Source organism: Nelumbo lutea, chromosome 1, assembly GCF_056320005.1.
Source record: "Nelumbo lutea isolate HS-2025 chromosome 1, American lotus-T2T, whole genome shotgun sequence".
In the NCBI taxonomy this organism is placed as follows: Eukaryota; Viridiplantae; Streptophyta; class Magnoliopsida; order Proteales; family Nelumbonaceae; genus Nelumbo; species Nelumbo lutea.
In genome coordinates this window covers 71,679,364-71,704,614 of record NC_142684.1, presented here as the reverse complement: position 1 = coordinate 71,704,614, position 25,251 = coordinate 71,679,364, and the positions used below count along the sequence as shown (strand labels likewise).

The following is a 25,251-nucleotide window of genomic DNA, read 5'->3' as shown; positions in this document are numbered from 1 at the left end:
GTTGCATTGTTATCACATGAATTCGTGGCTTAAAAGTTTTATTTATAAAAAAGAAAAGGTTTTAAGTTAACCAGGGAAGGAGAGAGAGAGATTTGATTTTGAATAAAATAAACAAATCCCATCACTTCACACATGGATCGGGTACAGCCAGTACATTTGTAAGTCATCCGCAAGCTTCCAACCGCAACAGCTTGATTTGTTTCTTTAACAAAATGACAACTTGATTTGTTTGAGAATAGGGTTTGTTCTCTTTTTCACCTTTGCTATGTTCTTGTTATGCTTTAACGGTTGAACCCACAAACACAAATGGTAAAAGTTGAAGTAAATTCCATTAACTGAGGTGTATATATAAGAGAGGTTCAAATAGAAAACAAAAAAAAAGTAAAATAAAATAAATACTTATTTATGTGACAATAATATTTTGAAAATAGTGAGTTTCAATCTTTTAGGTAGTGTTCGGTTCAGGGTATTAAAAAACGGGAGGTATGGCCATAACCATAAGTGCCATGCCAATAACTTTTGAAAATGTTCCTGTTATTTTAACCATAACTGCAAAAGGAGCCCCGGAAATGTAAAAATACATCCATCCTTATTTCAGGAATATCTCTCGTGCATAATTTAATATCATGGAGAGATATTACCATAATATTTCACTTTGCATCACAGTTTTTGCTTTCAGGAAATCCCATATCATCCAAAAGAAATGAACCATGATGCGTAATTAAGCATTGATTGAATATTTGTATGATTAATTTTTTCAACCATTCAAGAATTCTTGAATGTTAGATGCAATGTTCAGATATCACGACAAAAAAAATGCCACTTTGCTGGTTTTGAAACCACTGATTGCCAACAACCACATACAATTAGCATACATAAGTTGCTTGTGTGGTGAATAGATGATACACAAAAATCAGAGGTGATCAAGAAAAACTGGATTGAACCAATGAGATCAAATAAAAAATTCCGATTAATCAAACTGATCCGTTGAGTTTCAATTAACCAATATAAAAAATTGGTGGTTAACTGAACCAATTGGTATATTATATATATTATAAGTAAATATATGTATTATATATGCAAATATATATAATATTATTTATTATTTATAATATAATATTTTTATATGTATTTTTAATTTTTTTATTATATATTTATTTCTAATATATATTATAAAATAAAATAACCAAAAAACTGATGAACCAAATTAGTGGTTAGTCGAACCAATCAACCAGTTAATCGGCTTGGGTTTGATTTTAGTTAATGGTCGATTAGTCGAACTGTAAGCACTCCTAACAAAAACAAGTACGAAGTTATTTGAATAACAAAGTGTCTCCTAATACCTTAGCCCTGGGAGAATTCTCTAGAAGATTTACAGTTGTTTGGTAACAACTAAGGGGCCGACTTGAATGATTTATTAATTCAGCTTTAGTCATTTTGGAGCTCAGAACATCCTAAATGGATTCTTGCTTTTTTGGGTGAAAAAGTAGAGGACAACAAATTATTATTATTATTATTATTATTATTATTATCATTATTTGTTTTAAGGGGCTGCACCGGAGGACCTGAGTGTAGGCAGGATTTGATTCTACATCTCCCCTACAACCAATGAGAGATTTATCAACCAACCAATTGGCACATTGCACAGCAAATTAATTAGTATCTTTAAGAAGGTAATTTATCTACTTTCAAGAAATTTAAATAGAAAATTATTTAAAACCTCATTTCACTTGGCAATGGCTTAAAATTCCCTTGAAATTTCGATGCCTCCATGGAACTCATTGTCGAAAGGTTTTGTAAATCACTAGTGTAAGGGCATGTGAAAGTGAAATATTAACCTTACAGATAAGATACTTTGATTTAACTTTTGTATGTAGGCAAATTTCTTAATTATATACATATATAGATATAATAGTTCAACTATAATGTATTTATTAATATTGAATACATGTTAAATCCAAATCTCAATAAATCAAATTAAAGTTTGTTCATCACTTTTCATTAATTCACATTTCATATAGGCTACTTTCATGTTTAAAAAGATATACTTAACATCATGTTTAACCAATCAGCAGTCTTTTGGTGTAGGGTGAAGTGGATGCATGGATCATAGATTTTGCCTAGATAAAAATGCAGATAGACATAGCTTCACTTATGTCAAGTTTTCTCATGGTCACATACAAAGCAAAGTTAAAATGATGAAAATCGACTCCTACATCAAAAAGTGTAATAACTCACTTGATATCATTTGTCATAGCTAACTGTGACAAAGAAACCCTAGCACACTGTAATAGCTAACTATCCCCTCTCTCATTCTTTTTTTTTTTTTTTGTCTCTCCAAGTACATTGATTTAATTGTCCATTTGTATTCCCAAACATCCAACCATTAAACTGAATTTTATAATAATGGCAAAAATCTAAATGTTGATCATGATCATCCAGCTGACATCGTCATGTCTTCATGCCCATACAATGGGTCCCTCTCTGCACGTCGGTGCAATTTAATTTGTTCATTTATAGAAAGGAGCCATTGTTTAAGGATATTTTGGACATTATTATTGTAATATACATATCTACATACTGTACATCAGGTGTGATAGATAGAGTGGTAATCTTGTATTCTTTCGCTTGCCATTTAATGGAAAATCACTGTTAAGGCATTGCTGGGAGGTATTAATATTCAAGAATTAGGCCCCGTTTGATTCACAGAAATAAAGATTTGGAATTGAAATAGATGATTCTGATTCCAATTATTTGGTTGGACAGAATTAAAATCTCATTTTTTATTTGAAGGGATGGCCATTTCCTAGGGTCTTATAAAATCTCATCTTTATTGATTTTAATTCTCATTCTTAAATTATGGGAATAGACCATTCTAATTTCAATTCTAAAAGATTAATTCCGATGTCAACTATAAACCAAACGGATCCTTAGAAATAATAAGAAGATACCTCCTTATAATTCAGCCACTTCAGCTGTTATCAAAGGCACACAACAGATTAAAATATTATCCAACGCCTTAAACAAATTTAAATTCTTCATTAATTCCATTTGTCTTTTAGCAACCGCATCTACACAAGCACCTTGTTTATGACGCAATGGACCCCATAGTTCCATAACTGAGACAACTCTTGACGATGAATTATTACTGCTACCACATTTAACGTTTTGATCGGGTGCCGGCCCCCTGTTCGGTAGAATGCGCAGGAGAAACAGTGGTCGTAGTACGCGACAGACAGGTAGCCCACTCTCAGCTGTCATTACAAAGTCCTCATCACTATAGCAACTGGGATTGTGCGGTTTGGCTTCATTCCATATTCTTTATCCTGAGGTGATTGTTGATGCAATAAGATGATGAACAAGGTGATAGAGAATCAAAGATACTTAAAGATTTAAGCATTTCAACAACGTTCATCCGGAAAACTTTTCTGGCAAATGTGTAAGATTTCAATGAATGTCCATAGGTAAATAGCCAGTGTTAGCGATAAGCACGACCAGCAGCAGCTTTCTCAACAACCAAAATCCACCTGAAATTTCACGTGATGCATACTTTCATACTTGTGTTCTGTTTACTCTAGAACAACAAATGATGGAGACTGGAGACACCTTTACAGCAAGTTCTATCTCCTGTAAAAGCATCAATTTGCAATATACAATACAGAACAATGCTCTCAGTACGGTTAACACCAAGTACTTATTCATGTGGTACTTAAATTTTATATCAGACCGTCTTCAGACCAACGTCTTCTTCAACAAACAATCATGGCGAACAAAGATACCAACACTTCATTCTCAGCTACTGCAATTGCCTCTACTCTCTTTCCAATATATTACGACTCCTGTTCCACTGTTAATTCCATTCTATTTAGTGTCATATTCATTATTAAATTGTGGGTTGCATTATTTGAGTTTATGCCATTTTTGTTTTGTCCCCATCTCTTTTATACTTTTCGGCTTCAAATGGGTCTCTTTCTCCTCGGTATTGCATTCATCCATTTTATCACCTATCAGGGTTACTTATAGGTCCCTATGAATATGTTTTTTATCCTAACTTTTTCAGCTTTTCCATTCATCTATTCAAATGTTCACATTTTCACTGCATTCATTTTCTTTGTAATATCATTCTTAACTGCCTAATGCTCTACTTTACATAACATTGTTCGCTTTTTAACTGTTCCATAAAATCGACCTAACTTGGTCGAAAATCATCATAAAACTCTATCACCACAACTATATGTTATAGCATGCTCAGCTCAAGGTTCAAGTATTGATATGCATGATTGTGTATCATGAACTTCAAATGGGTGATACATTTAGAGGGCGTTCTATAACGTGAATTGTTTTTCTTGTTGTCAGTTTTAAAAATAAATCAAAACTCGATTGAAAACAGATTGTTTCTTAAAATTAAATTATAAAAACATAAAAAATTAAACATGTTCTTGATTGTATGTGTGCGTTTTCTATTTTCAAAACCGAAACCAAAAATATGTTCTTAAATCTAGTTTTAAAAAACATGTTTTCATCTGATTATTCAACCTCCTTCTATATTAAAAATTTTATTTTTGCTTTAAAAATCAATATTTTGTTGGTTCCAAAAACATATACTGATTTTTTAAACAAAACCAACTTATTTCTTTCTTTGAAAATGAAAACAGAGTTCAATAACAAGTTTTTATTTCTTTTGCTAACGGCGATTTTAAAAACAAATGAAAATATAAACATTTATATTGTAAAATGCCCCGCCCCCTTAAATAAGCAAACAATAATTAGGTTTCAGGAATTGAGCTAAGACAACTCTAGAAATGGTATTAACGTTTAAAAGTGGCAAAATGTCTTAACTCCAGTCTCCATCCATGTATTTAGTGTTTCAGTGACCCCAAGATATGATACGAATCAATACTTTGAACTTCAGCTCAGCTGTTAACCCTTCTCATTGGCAATTAACTTTTAGTCGATATAAATGGGTCTTTCAAAAGTTCAAATACCAACTGCAGTTGGTCGCTCCATAGAAACAATATTATAGCATTGCTGATGCCTCTTCCCATGTCACAAATTTAGTATTCACTTCTTCGCACAAGCAGGACCACTGGCTACTTGGGAGGACTTTTATCTTCAATCAAAAGGAGCGTGTATTGGCTCAGGTAGCTAGTCAGCTTTCACATAACTATATGCATCATGGTTTTCAAAATCGGAGTAGACCGGATGGTCGGATTGAAAAAATTGGGAAGCGGTTAGGTGGTTGGTTTTCGTTTTTCATTAAAATTGGACTTTTGCTAAAAAATGTTGACTTGGTCAACAAACCACTGACCCAGGCAGTTGAAGCATTCAAACCATTCAATGGTTTTGACCGTTTTTTTATTTTTTAAAATTTTTAAGATTTTTTATTTTTTTGTCAAAACATGCTAACCATTTGGTTTGGATGGTCAGACCATTCGACCCTGGAACCGGACCCCTGACCGATTAACTATCCGGGTCTTTTTAAAAACCTTGATATGCATTCTCATCTCATGCTCAAGTGATGCAACTCAAGTTTTAGTTGCTGATTCATTTGAAGGAAATCTCCCCCTCAAACTACCTTCAAAAAAGTGAAATCTCTTGTAGTGATTGGACACACTCTGTCCACCCAAGATCTAAGTTCTCCTTAGTCTAGGACAAATTATGAGTCTTTGAGAGGGACTTAGATGATGTCAAAGTTCAAAGTTGGGCCATATCGGTCAATACATATTGTATCGAGGGTTTTTCAATACATCTCCACAGTGGGTGTTTCGGGTCTGACCATGGCTCACGGGTAGATGGGGTCGCCTTAAATCAACCTCTCTGAACTAGATTGAAAAGAAAAAAAAAAAACTAAAAAAAAGGAAAATGAGCCTTGGTACAGGTTATACGCCCCTACCGGCATATCAGTTGTATCGATATTTTGAACCTTGGGTGATGTTTCGCATTGATGCCAAATTCCCGGAAATCACTGTCATGTCAGAGATACATCAGCGTTAGAGGAATCAGCATTGAAATTTTTGGGATCATCATTTTTCCAACTGATCTTGTTTCCTTTTTTTGAGGATGATATGGCATGGAATAATAATTCTAATGCAAAAATAATTAGTCTTTGAGAATAGTACCAATCAAACTCAAAGTCAACTTCTCAAAAATCCGTTTACATGACAAAACTGATACCAAGTAATAAAAATCATTGATTTTTGAAAAATCACCGATTTTTGAAAACTCAATAAGGAAGAATCAGCATCGATGCCAAAGGTTACCTTAATCAATCAAAATCATTTGTTTGTCAAGTTTGTGAGAAACCAAACCATCCTGCCTTTGTCTTTCCATTTCGTTCAATATCAACCGGCAAGCAAATGCCCCAACTTTTGGGCCAATGTAGCTAGAATCTCAAACTCTATTGTCAGCTCCTATGATACAATGTAATACCCAGACTCAGGGCCATGAGTAATCAAGCAATCCATTTTCATTATCACAGGCAACAAAATCAACGTTAGCAATGGTCAAGATTTGTCAATACATCATGTTTTATCTACTCTTCTAAACTCGCCGAATGGCTCATCTAAACGAAATAATAATGTTCTCCATGTACCCCACCATAGCATCAACAATCTTCTCCCATTGAATCAATTCTTTTTAGACTTTGATGTCATCTGGTTAATCAGGAGGACCTCTAGTTCAAGTGTAAACTAGAAAGTAATAATGGTGGATTATATCATCTAGGCATCAGTAGGAAACCTGATGCGAATAAGGACTTTTTGCTTTTATATATACGGGAGCATATTTCTACCAAATTACCAATACACGGCACAAACAGTTGGATCACCCATTAATGTAAATTAAGTCCATTTTAATTAGGTCCTGTTCATTTTTCAGTAAGTTACTTATCCGGATAAGTGTTTTTCAGAAGATATTTATTCAGGTAAATGCATTTATCCATATTTTTTTATTTTTTTATGTAAATAAGGCAATGACCATTTTAGTCACAAAAATCCATTATTAAAAGGGGTATTTTTGTCCCATTTAAGTATTGGCAACTTCCCCCCAAGTGGAAAAGTTATTTATCCACTTAGGAGATGGGTAGTAAAATAAAGTTTCCCTAATCACCACATAAATCTGAAAAAAAAAAAACATGGGATTCTTGGTCAATGGGAATCAAAATCCCAAAATCCAGAAAAAAAACCCCCCTTAGGCGTCATTCGCTTTTTGGTAAGTTACTTACCCGGGTAAATGCAATTACCTGGGTAATTTCCTGGGAAACACTTACCCGGGTAAGTGCATTTACCCATGTTATTTTATTTATCAGGTAAATAAGGTAATGACCATTTTAGTTATAAAAATCTATTATTAAAAGGGGCATTTTTGTCTCATTCAAGTGTTAGCAACTTTCCTCCTAAGTAAGAAAGTTATTTACCCACATAGGAGATACCTAGGAAAATAAACTTTCCCTGGTCCCCACATTAATCTGAAAATTGAACATTGGATTCTTGGTCAACGAAAACCAAAATTCCATTGACCAACTTTTCCCCTCTCAAAATCCAGAACCCTTAGTAAGAATTTGTTGGTTAGTTATAATACCCTTTGATTCTATCACATATACTTCTCAACCATTGCAGTTAATATTCAGATGTTTGGATCCCAACTCCCATTAAAAGCTCTATCCATAGATATTGCAGATTTGTTTGGTTCCTTTATTTTACAAATCAAAAGCTCCATCTATCTTCATGACGTTTAAATTAAAACTACTATTAAGAATGTCTTCAATTGCAAAATTAGACTACTTCAAACTGATAAAAGAGGACAATACAAGAAATTTAAATCATTCATAGGAGTCTCAAAGCGTTGTTCACTACTTCATACACATGTACAAAATGGAGCAATGGAGCAATGAAGCACAAGCAATGCCATATATGGATGAAATAAACCTCGCTCTCTCTTGACTCCTGCAACTCTACCAAGATCTTATTGGCCCAAAGCATTTCCCACTGGCATTATTCCCCATTGGAAAAGCTACTTGGTACCAAATTTGATCTACAGCCGTATGGTTAACAGGAACAAATTTGATCTACACTCTCTGTTGAACTTTCATGGGTACAAAGAATCTCACAAAAAGGTACCATTATCTTCATGTGCCCATTGGGTGTAACATTGTCTCTCTAATGTTATTTTCATTCATTAATTGCCCTAATCAACAAACATGGCCTCTTATACTGCCCCAGTTGCTACTTTATCCATAATTAGATCATCTTTAGGCTGTGTTTGGTTTGACAGAAAATCGAGGAAAAGTTTTATTAAAGGAATTTCACAAAATTTGTTAAAAAAAATTCCCTCAACTCTCTTTTTCTCTCTTATTTTCTTTCATGAACACATCAGTATTTCCTACATCTTCAGGCTGCTTCAAGAAGAATCACCACTAGCTACCAATACCACCTTCATCATCTCCATCTCTGCCTCAATTATTGGCTCCTATCATAGCAAAAAAAAATTCTAACATTGTTTTGCCATTACATTCAAGGCTGGGCTAATCTCCCTTCCCCACCTTCTATTGTGCCCACATTTACACCTACAATCCTAGCACCTACATCTTCACATACTGCAGTGACACACTCCGGAGCTAGAACCCATAGGTTGAACCTCAAGTATGCTCTCCATGTTCGACTATCTAATAATGTTGAACCTTCATTCTTTGCAATTACAAAGATTATAGGCCTAGCCATGCTAGATGAATTCAATACTCTACTTCATCATCATAATGGAATATTTACTAATGTCCCATCTCCAATGGAAGAACAACAAATTATCATGATTTCTACTCTTAATGGGCCGATCACGGCCACCACATCAACTCCTTACAAATGGGTCCCGGCTGAGGTGTCGTATCCTGATTGGCCCAGAGAGGAATTATTGGCGAAGTGCAACTATAACCCAACTTGAAAAACCTGCATACATTAATACCTCGTATTAATTTGTTTATGACAATAACAAACAAGTTCAAAGTTCCTCTATTTCTTTGACCATTGACCACTAGGTGAAACTGCACATTTGATGATGGATGCAAAACTGCAGACAATCTTTTCGTATGTCATTTCTCATTTGCACCACATTATGGATTAGGGAAAGTCCACTCCTACCCTATTCCTATCTCCTCTCTGGTGGTATTCTTAAGTATTTAAAAAGAAATTATTCAACAAAGCTAGCACAAAGGTGAGGTCTTCCTACTGTTGGATTTGGATTGGAGGGTTTTCATAAAGAAAGTATTGGGGTTTGATATGAACTTTTGCTGGAATCCGATCAGATGGGTGACAGAAAGTAATAATATTTTCCACCATGAAATAACCTTTTTTTTTTGTAGTTGGATGCTTTGCTTCCATCTTTTGGTGAGTTTGGGTTCACGCTGGTTTTTGAGCCACAGGTTTGTAAACTATGAAAGGATACTTTCTGGCATCACCAGCAGTTTATTGTTTATTCCATGAGTCGGAAATAAAAAAGGGGAGAACAAGTAGGCTACTCCCTTTTATTCTGTTTCTTGACCTGACAACACCCCAACCCAGAGGAAGGAGACTAGTATGTGAGAGTGATGACTGACTTATCTATATCACAATCGTGAAACTCTAGAAGAGACACTCTCTACACACACAAACGAGTTTTAAAACAACTTTCACTGTGGTGGGTGCGTTATGTATACATATAGCTATAGGTCCCTCATCAAACAATAGAGAGAGAGAGAGCTGTGAAGGTTGCATTCTTTAGTAGGCTCTTCTGGCAGACAAGATCTCCTTTTTCTTGTCCAATCCAAGACCTGTCGTTTTGAAGAAGAACTTGAGATTAGATGTCTCACTTTTCTGTCCTAAAGCATTCTTAGCCATCATAAATATTACCATATATAAGCATTATGTTGGTTATTAAGTCTGCATTTGTAGGAGTGTGGTAGTCATTAATAATAATTAGTATCAAGATGCATGGTTTGATTTATTTTGACCTTTTTATGGGGGCTTCGCATAGTAAACATGATGGATACAGTCATTCAATGAATCTAAGCTCTAAAGCATAACAATTTTGAGGTGCAGTAGTGTATGAACCGTCTGTTAGGCCTGACATGACTGTAGGGCAAATTCGAATTCAAGTCTGCAATAGGCCTTTTAGGCAAGAATCGATCCCAGGTCTCACCTACAGCCAGCCAGATATCTTATTTGGTAAGCTAGCTGAGCACCTTCAAGTCTGCACTAGGCCTAATGAGTTCTTTTATACACTGTGCGGAGGCATCTCTTTGATGATCTACACTGTCCATCAAATCGGGGACCTACTAGATTTGTCCTATGTTCAACTGTGGAGTCTATATCAGTTATATCCCCCACCTTGAATTAAAGGTTCAAAATTTTGATAAAATACGTCTCTCTATTGGGTCGTATCGCATCTTATCATAGAGTAGGCAAGCCTAAAACCGACCCCCTGAAACATTTTTCAAAAATCAAATAAAAAAAGTTATCAAGTATCAAAATACCCGATAATTGATACTTTAAACGTTATTTAAATTGGGTTTCACAATTAATAATATTAATATAGACCATTCAAAGTTTTAATTCTTTAATATTTTTCTCCCAAAGGTTTAATTTCACTTATTTGCACACATAAAAAGATTTTTGAACCCAAGTTTTTCTGTTAATTGACGCTCAATTTTAATTTTCAGGTATCCAAATAATCATAATTATACATATTAAAACAAAGACCTCAAATCAAATGAGAGGGTTTCCTTCAGATAAAGTGGCTAATCCTCTATTGTTTATACCAACTCTAAGGTCAGAACTCAGAAGTTGCCAAATCTCTTCAAGAAATACATTTATCCCAATGTCTATACCTAAGTATAATATAGATAAATGCCGAATGGATTATCAAAAAAACAAGAAAAGAAAAAAAAAGAGACTAATGCTGAATGAATCTATTGGCAACCACATGAATGATAATATGTCCTAATGCTAAAATGGGTTCAAAGACTAAGGTAATAGATTATTTTCTGCAATTTTCAATCTTCTCAAACTTCTTTTGACTAATTCATAAATTGACTTGTAAAAATAAAAACATCATAGTTCATCAGTTCCAGCAAGAGGTTAACGTTTTAGGCATTTTGGTTTCATTCATTTTTTTTATTCCCAAAGTAATAGTAGACCTTGTCATTTCGTTGTTAGAGCTTTCCCACCAAGTTTACAGCCAAATGGATAAAGGTTTAATAAGATTTGATTGCATTTCTTGGGTTCAAGTCAAATAAGAAAGGCATTCAAACCAATGTTCAAAGTATCGATATATATCGGCCTGTATCGGTTGATACGTATCGTTCTGACACCCCACCGATACACCCTTACAATAGGTGTATCAGTGGTCTGACCAATTCAGGGTGTGGCGAAGACCTAAATTGTCGCCCTTAAACCAATCGGCAAGAAAAAAAAACCACCAAAAGGAATATTAATTCGCCCGATACGCCCACCTTGATTCGAACATATTAATGCACATCGATGAGTATCAGTGGGTACCAAATTTTGGTAAAGTGGACTAGTATCAATCTATACAATAATACAATGGATATGAATATGCTAATACAAACCCCCGATGCCCAACAATGCACACATCAGCAGCTCTCAATCTGTATCATCTGGTATGTATCCTATAGTTCAAATCAGCTCCCCACAAGACTGTGTCCCATAATGTCTCACAGCACATCCCCGCCATGTATTGGAAACATCTCTAGATGATGATATCATCATTTCTGATACTATCATGGGGAGATGTTCCCAATACACGGCGGATACATGCTGTGGGACGTTGGGGGCTGATTTGATCTCAGTATCCTGGGGAAGTCGGTTAGGAAAAGAACAGGGTGCTGCAGTGCTGCTTGGAATTGGATAGACCAAAAGAACCGTAACTGGAACCTGTCCTGAGGATGTAGGATGTCCCAGCTTAATTGCTGGGAACTGGGAATTAACTCCAAATGATGCTTCTCTCACCGTTGGAGAATTTTCCAAATAAAAAATGCCCTTGTAGAAAGAATGAAGTTGTTAGACGAATGCCAAGAAACAGAACTGGCCTCTCGTACTGGCAACTAAACCACAGCGGGATGATGAGCTAACAAAATCTGTCATCCACCATCAGGTCAAATCTAAGTAAAAAAAATCAATGGAAGCAATTTATTGAAATCTTGTCAATGGAACTTTTCCCAAAAATGAAATGGCATATATGGTTGACCACGGGTTGGGATACCTTGTGTGGCTGCCCTAAAAACTTCTGGATAAACAACTGAGTTAGCAAGGCCAGCCTGCTCTATTGTCTGGGTTACATCAGTGAGTTGCTTTGCAGGGAAACCCACAGTTTGAAGCTGATACATTCTTGTCCCTCCAGGTTTTGATGCATCTATGAAGGCACGAATATCTCCAATGGTGTGGTGGCAATTGAAGTGTGCAACCATGTTTTTGCCATCAGCCGATCTGAGATGAATTGAGGTCGATGGCAATGTTTCATCCAAAACCAATCCCATAAATGGGGATGGAGCAGATGCAGTGACAGTGGGTTCAGGGGCTGTTGTAGAACTGGAGCTGCCACCTAAAGTTCTTCCTACACCCTGAAATGGAATATGACACTTCTCTGGTTCCTGCAGTTAAAATAAGGACGAGGAAGAATAATAAGAGGAAACAGTCAAGTCTGGACGAAGAGCAGTTAAAGGACTCACAGGACATTCTCTCCCCTCCTTTTGAGATTAACTTGAACTGGAGACCTCCTATCTTCTGGCTCAAATTCCTTGGGACATTCAGACTTCCTGATGCTCTGCATTGTTACGAGTAATCAATTGTTATATGCTGACTATCAACTATGCCGAGTATTATTGATAATACTTGGTCCAAAATCAAAGCATGTTTGTGATACTACCAGAGTACAAAAGTCCCGAAGAAAAGTGACACTCATATGTTGCAATGATTTCTATTCTGTTGCACCTTCCCAAATGGAATGGTTTCCTGTATTCACTGCTTAAAAAATCCAAAATAACAAAAGAATAGGTAGCCTGATAATAGAAAGAAGTCGAGGACATTCCCTTCCACCATATTAATGCCCACCAGAACACTTTCAGGACTGGAGCCACACTTAAAGGTTTTTTTGTTAGTAATATTTCACCTTCTAAAAGCATTGAATTGTAAGAACTCAACCAATAACTGACATTTTCCCTTTTTTCCTTTCCTTTTTTTTTTTTTTGTGCAGGGGGGAGATAGGACACTGCAGATTTTGAACTTCATAGCATAAGCAATATATTGCCAAAAAACATAAAATTGAGAATAATCATTCCACGTCCAGAATAGAACCTAGTTCAGTATTACCTCCAAGAAAGATGCATTTTCAGGGTCATCCGACCTCCTCAAAGGGCATCATTTACAGTAAAGCCATTACTCCAAAAGATAATGTTGTGAGTTATAGCCTCAGGCGGTTGAGGAGCAGATGACAGTCTCACCAGAGTGTAGTCTCTCAGTTCCAGTGAAGCTTCTTGAGCTTGAAGATGCATGGAGGTTTTCAAAAGGTCCCTCCATGGCTCCCATTTTCCTAGCTTGATTAAATATTGCATCCACATCATTACCTTTAGAAGGATCTTGGACGAGCATATAACTGCAGAATATTAGCAATATCAATGACACCAGTCGGACATTAATCATTCTTAGATAAATGAATTTCAAATATAGTATCTGCATCTTGTTCAGAAGAGAGCTACAGAAAAAAAGAGCCACATAATAATTTTGAAATAAGAAAGCATATGAACAAAGTTGACAGTATGATTTTGTAAGTTGGATTTAGGGTGTTTATACCCAGTACTCCCAAATATACGATGATATTATTAGTACATGTTTTGATGTAAACAATAAGAGAGTATTGGTAATTGGTAAAATACTAGGGTTATTGGTAATTCTAGGGTTAACCAAAGCTATCAAACAATAAGAGAAATTTAAAGATACAATTGGTAAAATACTCACCTTCGTGCACAGGAAATATTGATATACTTAATTAAGATTTTGGAAAGTATATCATGGTATGTATATTTTCAATTGGTTGCAATCTATCTGACTCAACATTACTAGAGGTAAGTTACATGCACAGACATTTTAACCAAGATGACAATTTAAACACCGGTTTCCTCACTTCATGCTTTGTAATTCTAAATAGATAATGACTTCAGAATGAGAGAATAGCGAAGTCATAGACAGAGGCTGAGTACCATATTACGGCACAACTCGATATCTCACAAACCCCAAGATTCATGGAAAGAAAGCTAATGTGAATAAAACATAAAAGAACGAGGAGAAAAATGCAAATAAAGGTCTCGTAATAAAAGGTTATTCAAATTCATAATTTTGATAGATACATAGTGCTAAAAGAGTACAGAATACAACTCAAGATAGCCCTAAAGAACTTTTACCTCAATCTACTACTTGGGATAAAATGGAGCACGATAGCATGCCAATACATTAGTGACCTCCAGATCCAAATCAACAGCCATATTCTGGTATTCGTCTATAAAATTTGTTGCTTTCATTCAAAAACAAAACTTCCCATATTCCACCGTAGCCACCACTACTGTTGTAGAATGAAGAACAACAAACATGAGGGTTCTTTCATGGTTACCATCTGTATCCCATTTTTCTCCTCTCTTACTCTTTCCTCCCTCTCTACACTCATTCTGAGATTTGGCAAATGCTATGACTATTCCAAACTCAAATCAAGTTAAGTTCAGGCATAGAATAATACAATTAAATGGGACATAGCTAATATTAGGCCTGATCTGGATTCCAGGTTAGAGAGTAATTCTATGGTATGAGATCCGCTAGCCACTGTAACAACCAACCTTGTGTACGGAAACCCAATTTAGCATTTCCTATTTGCTGGGTATAGACAAGAAGTCGAAATAGAGTAAGACTTGGGGGATTTCAACCGCTGAAGGTTGGACTGGTTGAGTAGAAATTTAAAGGGGAAGTTAAAACAGAGTAAGACTTAGGGGATTTGAAAGGCTGAAGATTGGGATGGTTGAGTAGCAATTCTAAGGGCTCGAGAAGGGTATGTAGAGTGTGGACTAACCAAATATGATTACTCAGAGTACTCTAAGAAACTCTAACTCGTTAGGGTTGAATGGGTCCTAAACTTGCATGTATTTTGGGAATTCAGGCACAGAAGCTAGAATCTAGAATTGGTATTATAAAAATTTTAAGGAATTCTAAAGGTTAAAGTTTGGCTACTCGAGTAGGTAATCGATGAGCTAAATACACAAACACTGTGATAATTGGATTGAATCTGAGAGCAACCACTTCGTTCAAAAAATGCCACCAAAGGTCAGTACCATATCCTGCCTACCCATCCCAAGACACCAGATAGCTGGACCAACATTTAACATTGGGTAATGGCCTTTCTTCATAACCGGATTGAATGGTGGAACAACAGAAAGTAGAAGCAATATGGTAGACTAGCAAAGTCGTAATTCAGGTTCCAGTTTTCAAGGTTCAAAAATGGTTATTTGATTGAGAATACAACTGTTGGTCAAGAATAGAACTTACCCAATAATCTCACTTCCATGAGGGTTGTTTCGCACGTAAAAAACATGCAAAGTTGCAAACGGGTAACACATGCACGGGATATCAGAGCCAAAGTTTGAAAGAAATCATGGTTGAGAAAGAAAGTAAATTGATGTAATCGTTTTCGGCCACGTAACAATGTTTTGTGATGTAAAATTTTTTGGCTAAGTACCTCATTATTTGACCCGGTGGTGGCGTGCCTTAGTGATGAGCTACTTGGTGGTGAACTGCCTACTGGCGAACTGCTCGGTGGAGAACTGCCTAGGGGTGAACTACCTGGTGGCGAACTGCTTGGTGGTGAACTGCCTGGTGGCGAACTGCCCAGTGGCGAACTGCCCGATGGCGAGCTGCCCGGTGGCGAGCTGCTCGGTGGCGAGCTACCTGGTGGCGAACTGCCTAGTGGCGAATTGCCTGGTAGTGAACTGCCCGATGGCGAACTGCCCGGTGGCGAGCTGCCCGGTGGCGAGCTGCTCGGTGGCGAACTGCCTGGTGGCGAATTGCATGGTAGCGAACTGCCTGGTGGCGAACTGCTCGGTGGTGAACTGCCTACTAGGCGGCCGGTGACTTAGAGAATGCTGGAGCTCCCTGGTGCGGCGCAATCCGACTGCCCTCAGCATGAGGTGGTCTTCTTTCCTTTGTAGGCTGTGGGAGATGAGGGACCTGCAAGAACTTCATCTTTTCCTCCTCTTTGTAGGTGGCGGGAGCTGAGGGACCTGCGAGAACTCCATCTTTTCCTCCTCTTTGTAGGTGGCGAGAGCTGAGGGACCTCCGAGAACTCCATCTTTTCCTCCTCTTTGTAGGCGGCAGGAGCTGAAGGACCTGCGAGAACTGAATCAGAGGTCCCGGGGGTATTTTCCCGATGGGGGCTCTCTGACGCTTAAGTTAGCACTCTTATTGTAGAAAGCTTTGAAGATAATATGAGAGAGCTAGAGAGCAGGGGTTACTTCCCTTTTTTTCCTCCCCTTCCCCTTTGGGGGGTGAGGTTTTTATATACCGGAGTCCTCGCGGGTTAGGTGGGTGAAAAGCCTCCAAACGGTAAGACTCGTCACATCCTATCAGAACCGGGGTACGGTGGTGAACTCCTCGAGGTCGTCAGGCTGGCGCTTGTGTCAGGCGGCCAGGTCGGCGCCTGGGCCGGGTTGTCAGGGGGGCGCCTGCATCAGTCGGCGGGTCAGTGTCTAGGCCAGGTCGTCAGGTCGGCGCCCGTGTCAGTCGGCGGGTCAGTGTCTAGGCCAGGTTCGTCGGTGGGCGCCTTATGGGCGGTTTGGCCGGATCATGCGCTACGCTGGTCCAGGTTGGCCAGGTCGTGCAGGCCGCAGGCAACTCGCATAGGTCGTGCGTAGTTCGTGCAGGTCGCGCGCTAGGCCGCGCAGGTCGTGCGTGCCGCACGCAGTTCACGCAGGCCGCGCGTTAGGCCGCACAGGTCGCGCAGGCATGCGTCAGGCCGCGCGCAGGTCACGTCAGGCCGGCCAGACTGGTGCCCGAGTGGGTCACCAACTTCATAAGTGTTTTCCTAGTTGTCACGAGGTGCCACGTGTCACAATTTCATTGAAGGGCCAAATCTGCCTCGTCAGAAATGCCAATTTCTTGATACATCCGCTTATAGATTCCCCTAATAGAACAGAATCGAAATTTGTCAACGAAAGAACCATCAAAGAAATGAATACAGAATCTTTTGCCGGGATTTCAACGTTCACCAAAATAAACATAGAAACTGATGAAGGAAGATTTGGCCTGACCTCTTCATTATGTGACACATGGCAAAAACGACAGCTCGGCAGAAGGGGCCAAGCCTAGGCGGGAACAAGAGGACACATCGCTGAACTGACCCACCTTGTAACAGCTCGGGATACACATCGCCGAACTGACCCACCTTGTAACAGCTCGGGATACACATCGCCGAACTGACCCACCTTGTAACAGCTCGGGATACACTTCGCCAAACTGACCCTTGTAACAGCTCGGGATAGACATCGCCGAACTGACCCACCTTGTAACAGCTCGGGATAGACATCGCCGAACTGACCCTTGTAACAGCTCGGGATACACTTCGCCGAACTGACCCACCTTGTAACAGCTCGGGATACACTTCGCCGAACTGACCCACCTTGTAACAGCTCGGGATACACTTCGCCGAACTGACCCACCTTGTAACAGTTCGGGATACCTCCGAGCTCAAGACCGCCTCGCTCAGCACTTCGCATCATCTTCTGGGCACCAAAGCCAAACAAGTCATACCATGCTTGACACCAGGGAAGTCCGTGCCCGAGGGCGCCACGCCTGACTGACTTGGGATCTGACGTTTTGCAGCAGCACTCTAAACGGCCACCTGCCACCGCCACTGACGCCGCCATCTCCAGTTAGACGGTTAGGCAGTGACGGTTCTGTCTCAGCAGAAGGGACGACGGCCAAGTTGACAAGCGCAAGGGTAATCATACCCGGTCTGACAAGGGCCTCGGGACGAGTACACGAAGTGACTATAAGAGCCCCCTGCCCCCCGACAACGGAGGGATGCAAACTTTGCGCTATCTGGTATTACCTTGCTTTTGAAAGATTCTAACTTGAGCTTCGGAGCCTCTACACCGGGTTCCCCCCGGAGCTTTCCCATCTCCTCCGTTTCAGGTTCCCTGCTACCCCGTTCGGAAGCAAGGCAGCGGACAGCTAAGACCGGCCGGATCGTGCTCCATCAATTGGCGCCGTCTGTGGGAAAACACTTCAAAAAGCCTCCCTCCAAACTTCGATACCCCCTTTGTTCTTCAAAAAACCAAACACTCATGGCCTCCTCCAGCAACACCGGAGTCCTCGCGGGTTAGGTGGGTGAAAAGCCTCCAAACGGTAAGACTCGTCACATCCTATCAGAATCGGGGTACGGTGGTGAACTCCTCGAGGTCATCAGGCTGGCGCTTGTGTCAGGCGGCCAGGTCGGCGCCTGGGCCGGGTTGTCAGGGGGGCGCCTGCATCAGTCGGCGGGTCAGTGTCTAGGCCAGGTCGTCAGGTCGGCGCCCGTGTCAGTCGGCGGGTCAGTGTCTAGGCCAAGTTCGTCGGTGGGCGCCTTATGGGCGGTTTGGCCGGATCATGCGCTACGCTGGTCCAGGTCGGCCAGGTCGTGCAGGCCGCACGCAGCTCGCGTAGGCTATGCGTAGTTCGTGCAGGCAGCGCGCTAGGCCGCGCAGGTCGTGCGTGCCGCACGCAGTTCACGCAGGCCGCGCGTTAGGCCGTACAGGTCGCGCAGGCGTGCGTCAGGCCGCGCGCAGGTCGCGTCAGGCCGGCCAGACTGGTGCCCGAGTGGGTCACCAACTTCATAAGTGTTTTCCTAGTTGTCACGAGGTGCCACGTGTCACAATTTCATTGAAGAGCCAAATCTGCCTCGTCAGAAATGCCAATTTCTTGATACATCCGCTTATAGATTCCCCTAATAGAACAGAATCGAAATTTGTCAACGAAAGAACCATCAAAGAAATGAATACAAAATCTTTTGCCGGGATTTCAACGTCCACCAAAATAATCATAGAAACTGATGAAGGAAGATTTGGCCCGACCTCTTCATTATGTGACACGTGGCAGAAACAACAGCTCGGCAGAAGGGGCCAAGCCTAGGCGGGAACAAGGGGACACATCGCTGAACTGACCCACCTTGTAACAGCTCGAGATACACATCGCCGAACTGACCCACCTTGTAACAGCTCGGGATACACATCGCCAAACTGACCCACCTTGTAACAGCTCGGGATACACTTCGCCGAACTGAGCCTTGTAACAGCTCGGAATAGACATCGCCGAACTGACCCACCTTGTAACAGCTCGGGATAGACATCGCCGAATTGACCCTTGTAACAGCTCGGGATACATTTCTCTGAACTGACCCACCTTGTAACAACTCGGGATACACTTCGCCGAACTGACCCACCTTGTAACAGTTCGGGATACCTCCGAGCTCAAGACCGCCTCGCTCAGCACTTCGCATCATCTTCTGGGCACCAAAGCCAAACAAGTCATACCATGCTTGACACCAGGGAAGTCCGTGCCCGAGGGTGCCACGCCTGACTGACTTGGGATCTGACGTTTTGCAGCAGCACTCTAAACGGCCACCTGCCACCGCCACTGACGCCGCCATCTCCAGTTAGACGGTTAGGCAGTGACGGTTCTGTCTCAGAAGAAGGGACGACGGCCGAGTTGACAAGCGCAAGGGTAATCATACCCGGTCTGACAAGGGCCTCGGGACGAGTATACGAAGTGACTATAAGAGCCCCCTGCCCCCCGACAACGGAGGGATGCAAACTTTGCGCTATCTGGTATTACCTTGCTTTTGAAAGATTCTAGCTTGAGTTTCGAAGCCTCTACACCGGGTTCCCCCCGGAGCTTTCCCATCTCCTCCGTTTCAGGTTCCCTGCTACCCCGTTCGGAAGCAAGGCAGTGGACAGCTAAGACCGGCCGGATCGCGCTCCATCAATTGGCGCCGTCTGTGGGAAAACGCTTCAAAAAGCCTCCCTCCAAACTTCGATACCCCCTTTTTTCTTCAAAAAACCCAACACTAGTGTGCCAACCTTAGCCCGGCCCGAGGTGGGCGAGGTCTTACAACTGTACCTCTCGGCCAACGACGAGGCGGTCAGTTCAGTACTAATAAAGGAAACAGACCGGGTCCAACGACCCATATATTATGTTAGTAAAATTTTGCAGGGAGCAGAGGCAAGGTACCCGGAGATAGAAAAACTAGCATACGCCCTAGTAATAGCAGCTCGGAAACTCCGCTCGTACTTCCAGGCTCACACCGTCATCGTCCTAATTGACAAACCTCTTAGACAAGTTTTACTCAAACCCAAAGTCTCCGGTCGACTGACGAAATGGACCATCGAACTCAGCGAGTACATCCTCCAGTACAAACCGAGAACCGCTATCAAGGCCCAAGCTTTGGCAGATTTTATCGCCGAGTGCACTTTCAGCCACAAAGCCCCACAGGTCGAGCCCGAGGTCCCCATTTGCGGCGAACCCGGAGCTCCTGAGCCCATAGAGTTCGAACCCTGTGAAGTAGCACCCAGTGTGGCATCTCTCCTGATCAGGCGAAGAGCGAATTGGGATGAGGAGCCCTGGACCCTTCACGTGGATGGTTCCTCGAACCGGCAGGGCAGCGGAGCTAGAATAGTCTTGTGCGGCCCGAGCGGCACAAAGTAGAGTACGCACTACGCTTTGAGTTCGCGGCATCCAACAACGAGGCAGAGTACGAAGCACTGATCGCCGGGCTGGACTTAGTGCGAAAGGTTAAGGCAAAACACTTGGTCATCTGCAGCGATTCTCAGCTCGTGGTTAACCAAGTTACCGGCGAATACGAAGCACGCGATCTCTCCATGATCGCATATTTGGCCAAAGTAAAAGAAGCCCTGCTCAACTTCCGGTCACACATCATCAGGCAAATCCCGAGGTCCGAAAACACTAAGGCCGACGCCCTGTCCCGGTTAGCCAGCACGAGTCACAACAATATGAGAACTGTGTACATAGAGGACTTACCTAGGCCTAGTATTCTCGGGGGGACAGAGGAGGTCGCTCCCATCTTAGAAGCAGAGCCGAGCTGGATCGATCCATTCGCGAGCTTCCTGATAGACGGAACCCTCCCTGCAGAACGCAATGCGGCCAAGAGGGTGCAGCGCCAGGCGGCCAAATATGTCATAATAGACGAACGGTTATACCGACGGTCGTACACGCTCCCCTATTTGCGGTGCCTGCGACCTACCGAAGCCGAGTTTGTACTCCGCGACACTCATGAAGACCTGTGCGGCGGACACTTGGGGGGCAGAGCACTCGCCCAAAAGGCACTTCGACAAGGATACTACTGGCCAATGATGAAGGCAGAAGCTATCAAGCTCGTCAGAAAATGCGACAAGTGTCAAAAGCACGCTAACATCCACCACTAACCTGCCTCCGACCTCAAATACCTCGCCAGCCCATGGCCCTTTGCACAATGGGGCATCGACCTCCTAGGGCCATTCCCACCAGCAACAGGCGGAAGAAAATTCTTAGTTGTTGCAGTAGATTACTTTACGAAGTGGATAGAAGCCGAACCTCTGGCAATTGTTACGGCCCGAAACATACAGAACTTCTTTTGGAAGAACATAGTATGTCGGTTCGGATTACCTCGGGTTCTAATCTCCGACAACGGCAAACAGTTCGAGGATATCAAGTTCCAAGAGTGGTGCCAGGACATGGGGATTCAGCAAAATTTCACGTCAGTCGCGCACCCACAGGCAAACGGCCAGACGGAAGTGATGAACAGAGCCATCCTGCGCGGACTGAAAGCACGTATGGATCGTGCTAAGGGATTGTGGGCCGAAGAGCTACCAAGTGTCTTATGGGCTCACCGAACGACCGAAAAAGCAGCCACAAGAGAAACCCCCTTCAACCTCACCTACGGCACTGAAGCGGTGATCCCGGCGGAAATCGAAATACCAACGTTGCGATTAGAAACATACGACGATCGGACGAACAGAGACGAGTTACGCACCAACCTCGACCTATTGGACGAGGTAAGGGACCTCGCGCACATCCGAACAGTGGCATACCAGCAGCAGGTAGCTCGCTACTACAATAGCAGAGTAAAGCAACGAAGCTTTCGAGTCGGCGACCTGGTCCTCCGTAAGATTATGGTGCCCAAACCCGGCGTCGGCAAGCTTGGACCTAATTGGGAAGAGCCCTATAAAGTAAAAACAGCGCTCGGGGGCGCATACGAACTTGAAACCTTGGAAGGCAAACGAGTACCCCGAACGTGGAACATCGTGAACTTGAGGCGATACTACCTATAAACCACCCAGCGAACTGGACGAAATCAGGCCATGTGCCACAAGGCAAGCCGAGGAACTTCAGCACATTATCAGTTGGCAAAAATCAGCTCGCGGCATAAAAGGCCACGGAAATTTAAAAACCCGGCAAAGAAACAGCTCGGGGAAGATGAGCAAGGGGAAAAAGACACTCCATTGCAAGAAACAGTACACTGGCAAAAAAAAAAAAAAATACATGCTCGGAGCCACTTCTTCGCCATCGGAAGGCACTTCAACAACACCCGAAGGCCTTGCCTCTCCTTCAGAGTCCGGCTTGCCATCGACAGCATTGGCCATCTCCTGAGTTATACGCGAAGTGGTTATGGCACTTACATCGAGGTCGGGGTATGTATTCCGGATCATCCACCGGCTCAACTTGAATCCCCTCCTGTAAGAGTCCACCATCAGATCGTCAAAACGTGGGGAGGCAATGTAGTCTTGAACTGCCTTCTTCTTGGCGTCTTCAATGCCTTGGGAAAAAATCTGTGTTCTCTCCCCAATGTCCTCCTGAAGATACTCGACTTGATGCTGCAAATCCAACTTCAAATCCGCCATATGCTTGACAACTACCCCCATGGCCTCGGCGTCACGCTGAGACCTCACCTGTCTGGCCATCGCGACGCGAGCAGCCTTTTCAACAGCATAAGTAGCCGCCTCAGCAGCCCGGGTATTTGCCTCTGCAGCACGGAAGGCTTCTTCAGCAGCATGAGCGGCAGCCTCAGCGCGTCTTTTTGAAATCGGCGTCGCTTTGACACGCGTCTTTTCGAAACTGACGCGCCGCACGTCTCCCTGACAGTCGACCGCGCACGTACAGCAGTGGCGTGCCTTTTTGAAATGACCCGCTGTCACGTCCCAGCGATGCGAGTTGGTTTGAAATTTAAAACGCGCGGTCACAACCACCAGCGTTCTTGAGTAAGCACGTTCCCAGCCTCCTTGGAAACCGAAAGAACCCTAGCAAAAGCGTCTCGTACAGTGAAGGTTTGAAGGACGGGACAAATCCACCAGCTACCTCGTGAAAACTCCCCGCACCATGGCAAGACCCTCGGCACAAGGAGTGGGGGGCAATTGATGAAGGAAGATTTGGCCCGACCTCTTCATTATGTGACACGTGGCAGAAACGACAGCTCGGCAGAAGGGGCCAAGCCTAGGCGGGAACAAGGGGACACATCGCCGAACTGACCCACCTTGTAACAGCTCGGGATACACATCGCCGAACTGACCCACCTTGTAACAGCTCGGGATACACTTCGCCGAACTGACCCACCTTGTAACAGCTCGGGATACACTTCGCCGAACTGACCCTTGTAACAGCTCGGGATAGACATCGCCGAACTGACCCACCTTGTAACAGCTCGGGATAGACATCGCCGAACTGACCCTTGTAACACCTCGGGATACACTTCGCCGAACTGACCCACCTTGTAACAGCTCGGGATACACTTCGCCGAACTGACCCACCTTGTAACAGTTCGGGATACCTCCGAGCTCAAGACCGCCTCGCTCAGCACTTCGCATCATCTTCTGGGCACCAAAGCCAGACAAGTCGTACCATGCTTGACACCAGGGAAGTCCGTGCCCGAGGGTGCCACGCCTGACTGACTTGGGATCTGACGTTTAGCAGCAGCACTCTAAACGGCCACCTGCCACCGCCACTGACGCCGCCATCTCCAGTTAGACGGTTAGGCAGTGACGGTTCTGTCTCAGCAGAAGGGACGACGGCCGAGTTGACAAGCGCAAGGGTAATCATACCCGGTTTGACAAGGGCCTCGGGATGAGTACACGAAGTGACTATAAGAGCCCCCTGCCCCCCGACAACGGAGGGATGCAAACTTTGCGCTATCTGGTATTACCTTGCTTTTGAAAGATTCTAGCTTGAGTTTCGGAGCCTCTACACCGGGTTCCCCCCGGAGCTTTCCCATCTCCTCCATTTCAGGTTCCCTGCTACCTCGTTCGGAAGCAAGGCAGCGGACAGCTAAGACCAGCCGGATCGCGCTCCATTAGAAACCATGATCAATAATAGTTCAATACCAATTAATTAATTGGAAGAAAAAGAAGAACAAGTTCTCTAGGGCTCCTGAAATCGATTCAAATTCCAAATTGTTTTCAACCTCAATTGGAAAAAAGCAAGGGCAGGAAGTCACGCGGTTACCTTCTTTCACCGCCGGTATAGTATTCCTGTGGGGCATCAGAGTCGTCATCGGAGCCGGGACTAGACGCACGGTTCAAATCAGAGAGGGTACGGATGCCTCAAGTGCGACTGCTGGACGGCTTGGAGGACTTTTTGTCTCGGGAAAACATGGCTGCCCTGCCGTATATTGAAACCGGACGGAACCAAGGAGATGGAGATTCGTTTGAATTGATGGGGAGTTGATGTTGTGGTGGCTGCAGGTTTGCAGCTGTTATTGCGGCTACTCAGAAGAAGAGAACCTCGTCTCTCGAGGTCGACGTGACCTCTTTTTGGTATACGTCTCAGTTCACAGTTTGCATTAGCAATTGCTTTCCTCTCCAACAAGTCTCCCAGGCACGGCCTGACTGTTCTCTTCTCCGATGGATGGACGTGTGGCATTCTCTTTCATTTATCAAACAAAGGCAAAAGATACAGGCACAGACCAACTCGACCGGGTTGGGTCGGGTTGAAGGTCAACCCAGCATAACCCTAAAGGTATAAACTTAGGCTTGGGCTTAGCCCAATATGAGATTAAGCGAAGTTTATCAATTCATGCCCAACCCGAGGTTAACCAACACAATTTGGGTTGGGCTCGGGTTCAAGCTAGGCCGAGCCAGATTAGTTGAGCTTGAATTATTGACAATTTGAACAAATTCTATTTACAAATGTATATATACATATTTTATGT

At 42.6% G+C, this 25,251-nt stretch overlaps 1 pseudogene across 1 annotated transcript; it reads right to left on the bottom strand.

Annotated features, from left to right (window-relative positions):
• Positions 1 to 11,468: 11,468 nt before the first annotated feature.
• LOC148875259 (plant UBX domain-containing protein 3-like) lies at positions 11,469 to 24,830 on the bottom strand (annotated as a pseudogene). Its single transcript, XR_016100593.1, has 5 exons — positions 24,546 to 24,830; positions 13,356 to 13,638; positions 12,721 to 12,810; positions 12,250 to 12,637; positions 11,469 to 12,124 (listed from the first exon to the last, which is right to left on the bottom strand). The product of XR_016100593.1 is annotated as a plant UBX domain-containing protein 3-like (transcript).
• Positions 24,831 to 25,251: the final 421 nt, after the last annotated feature.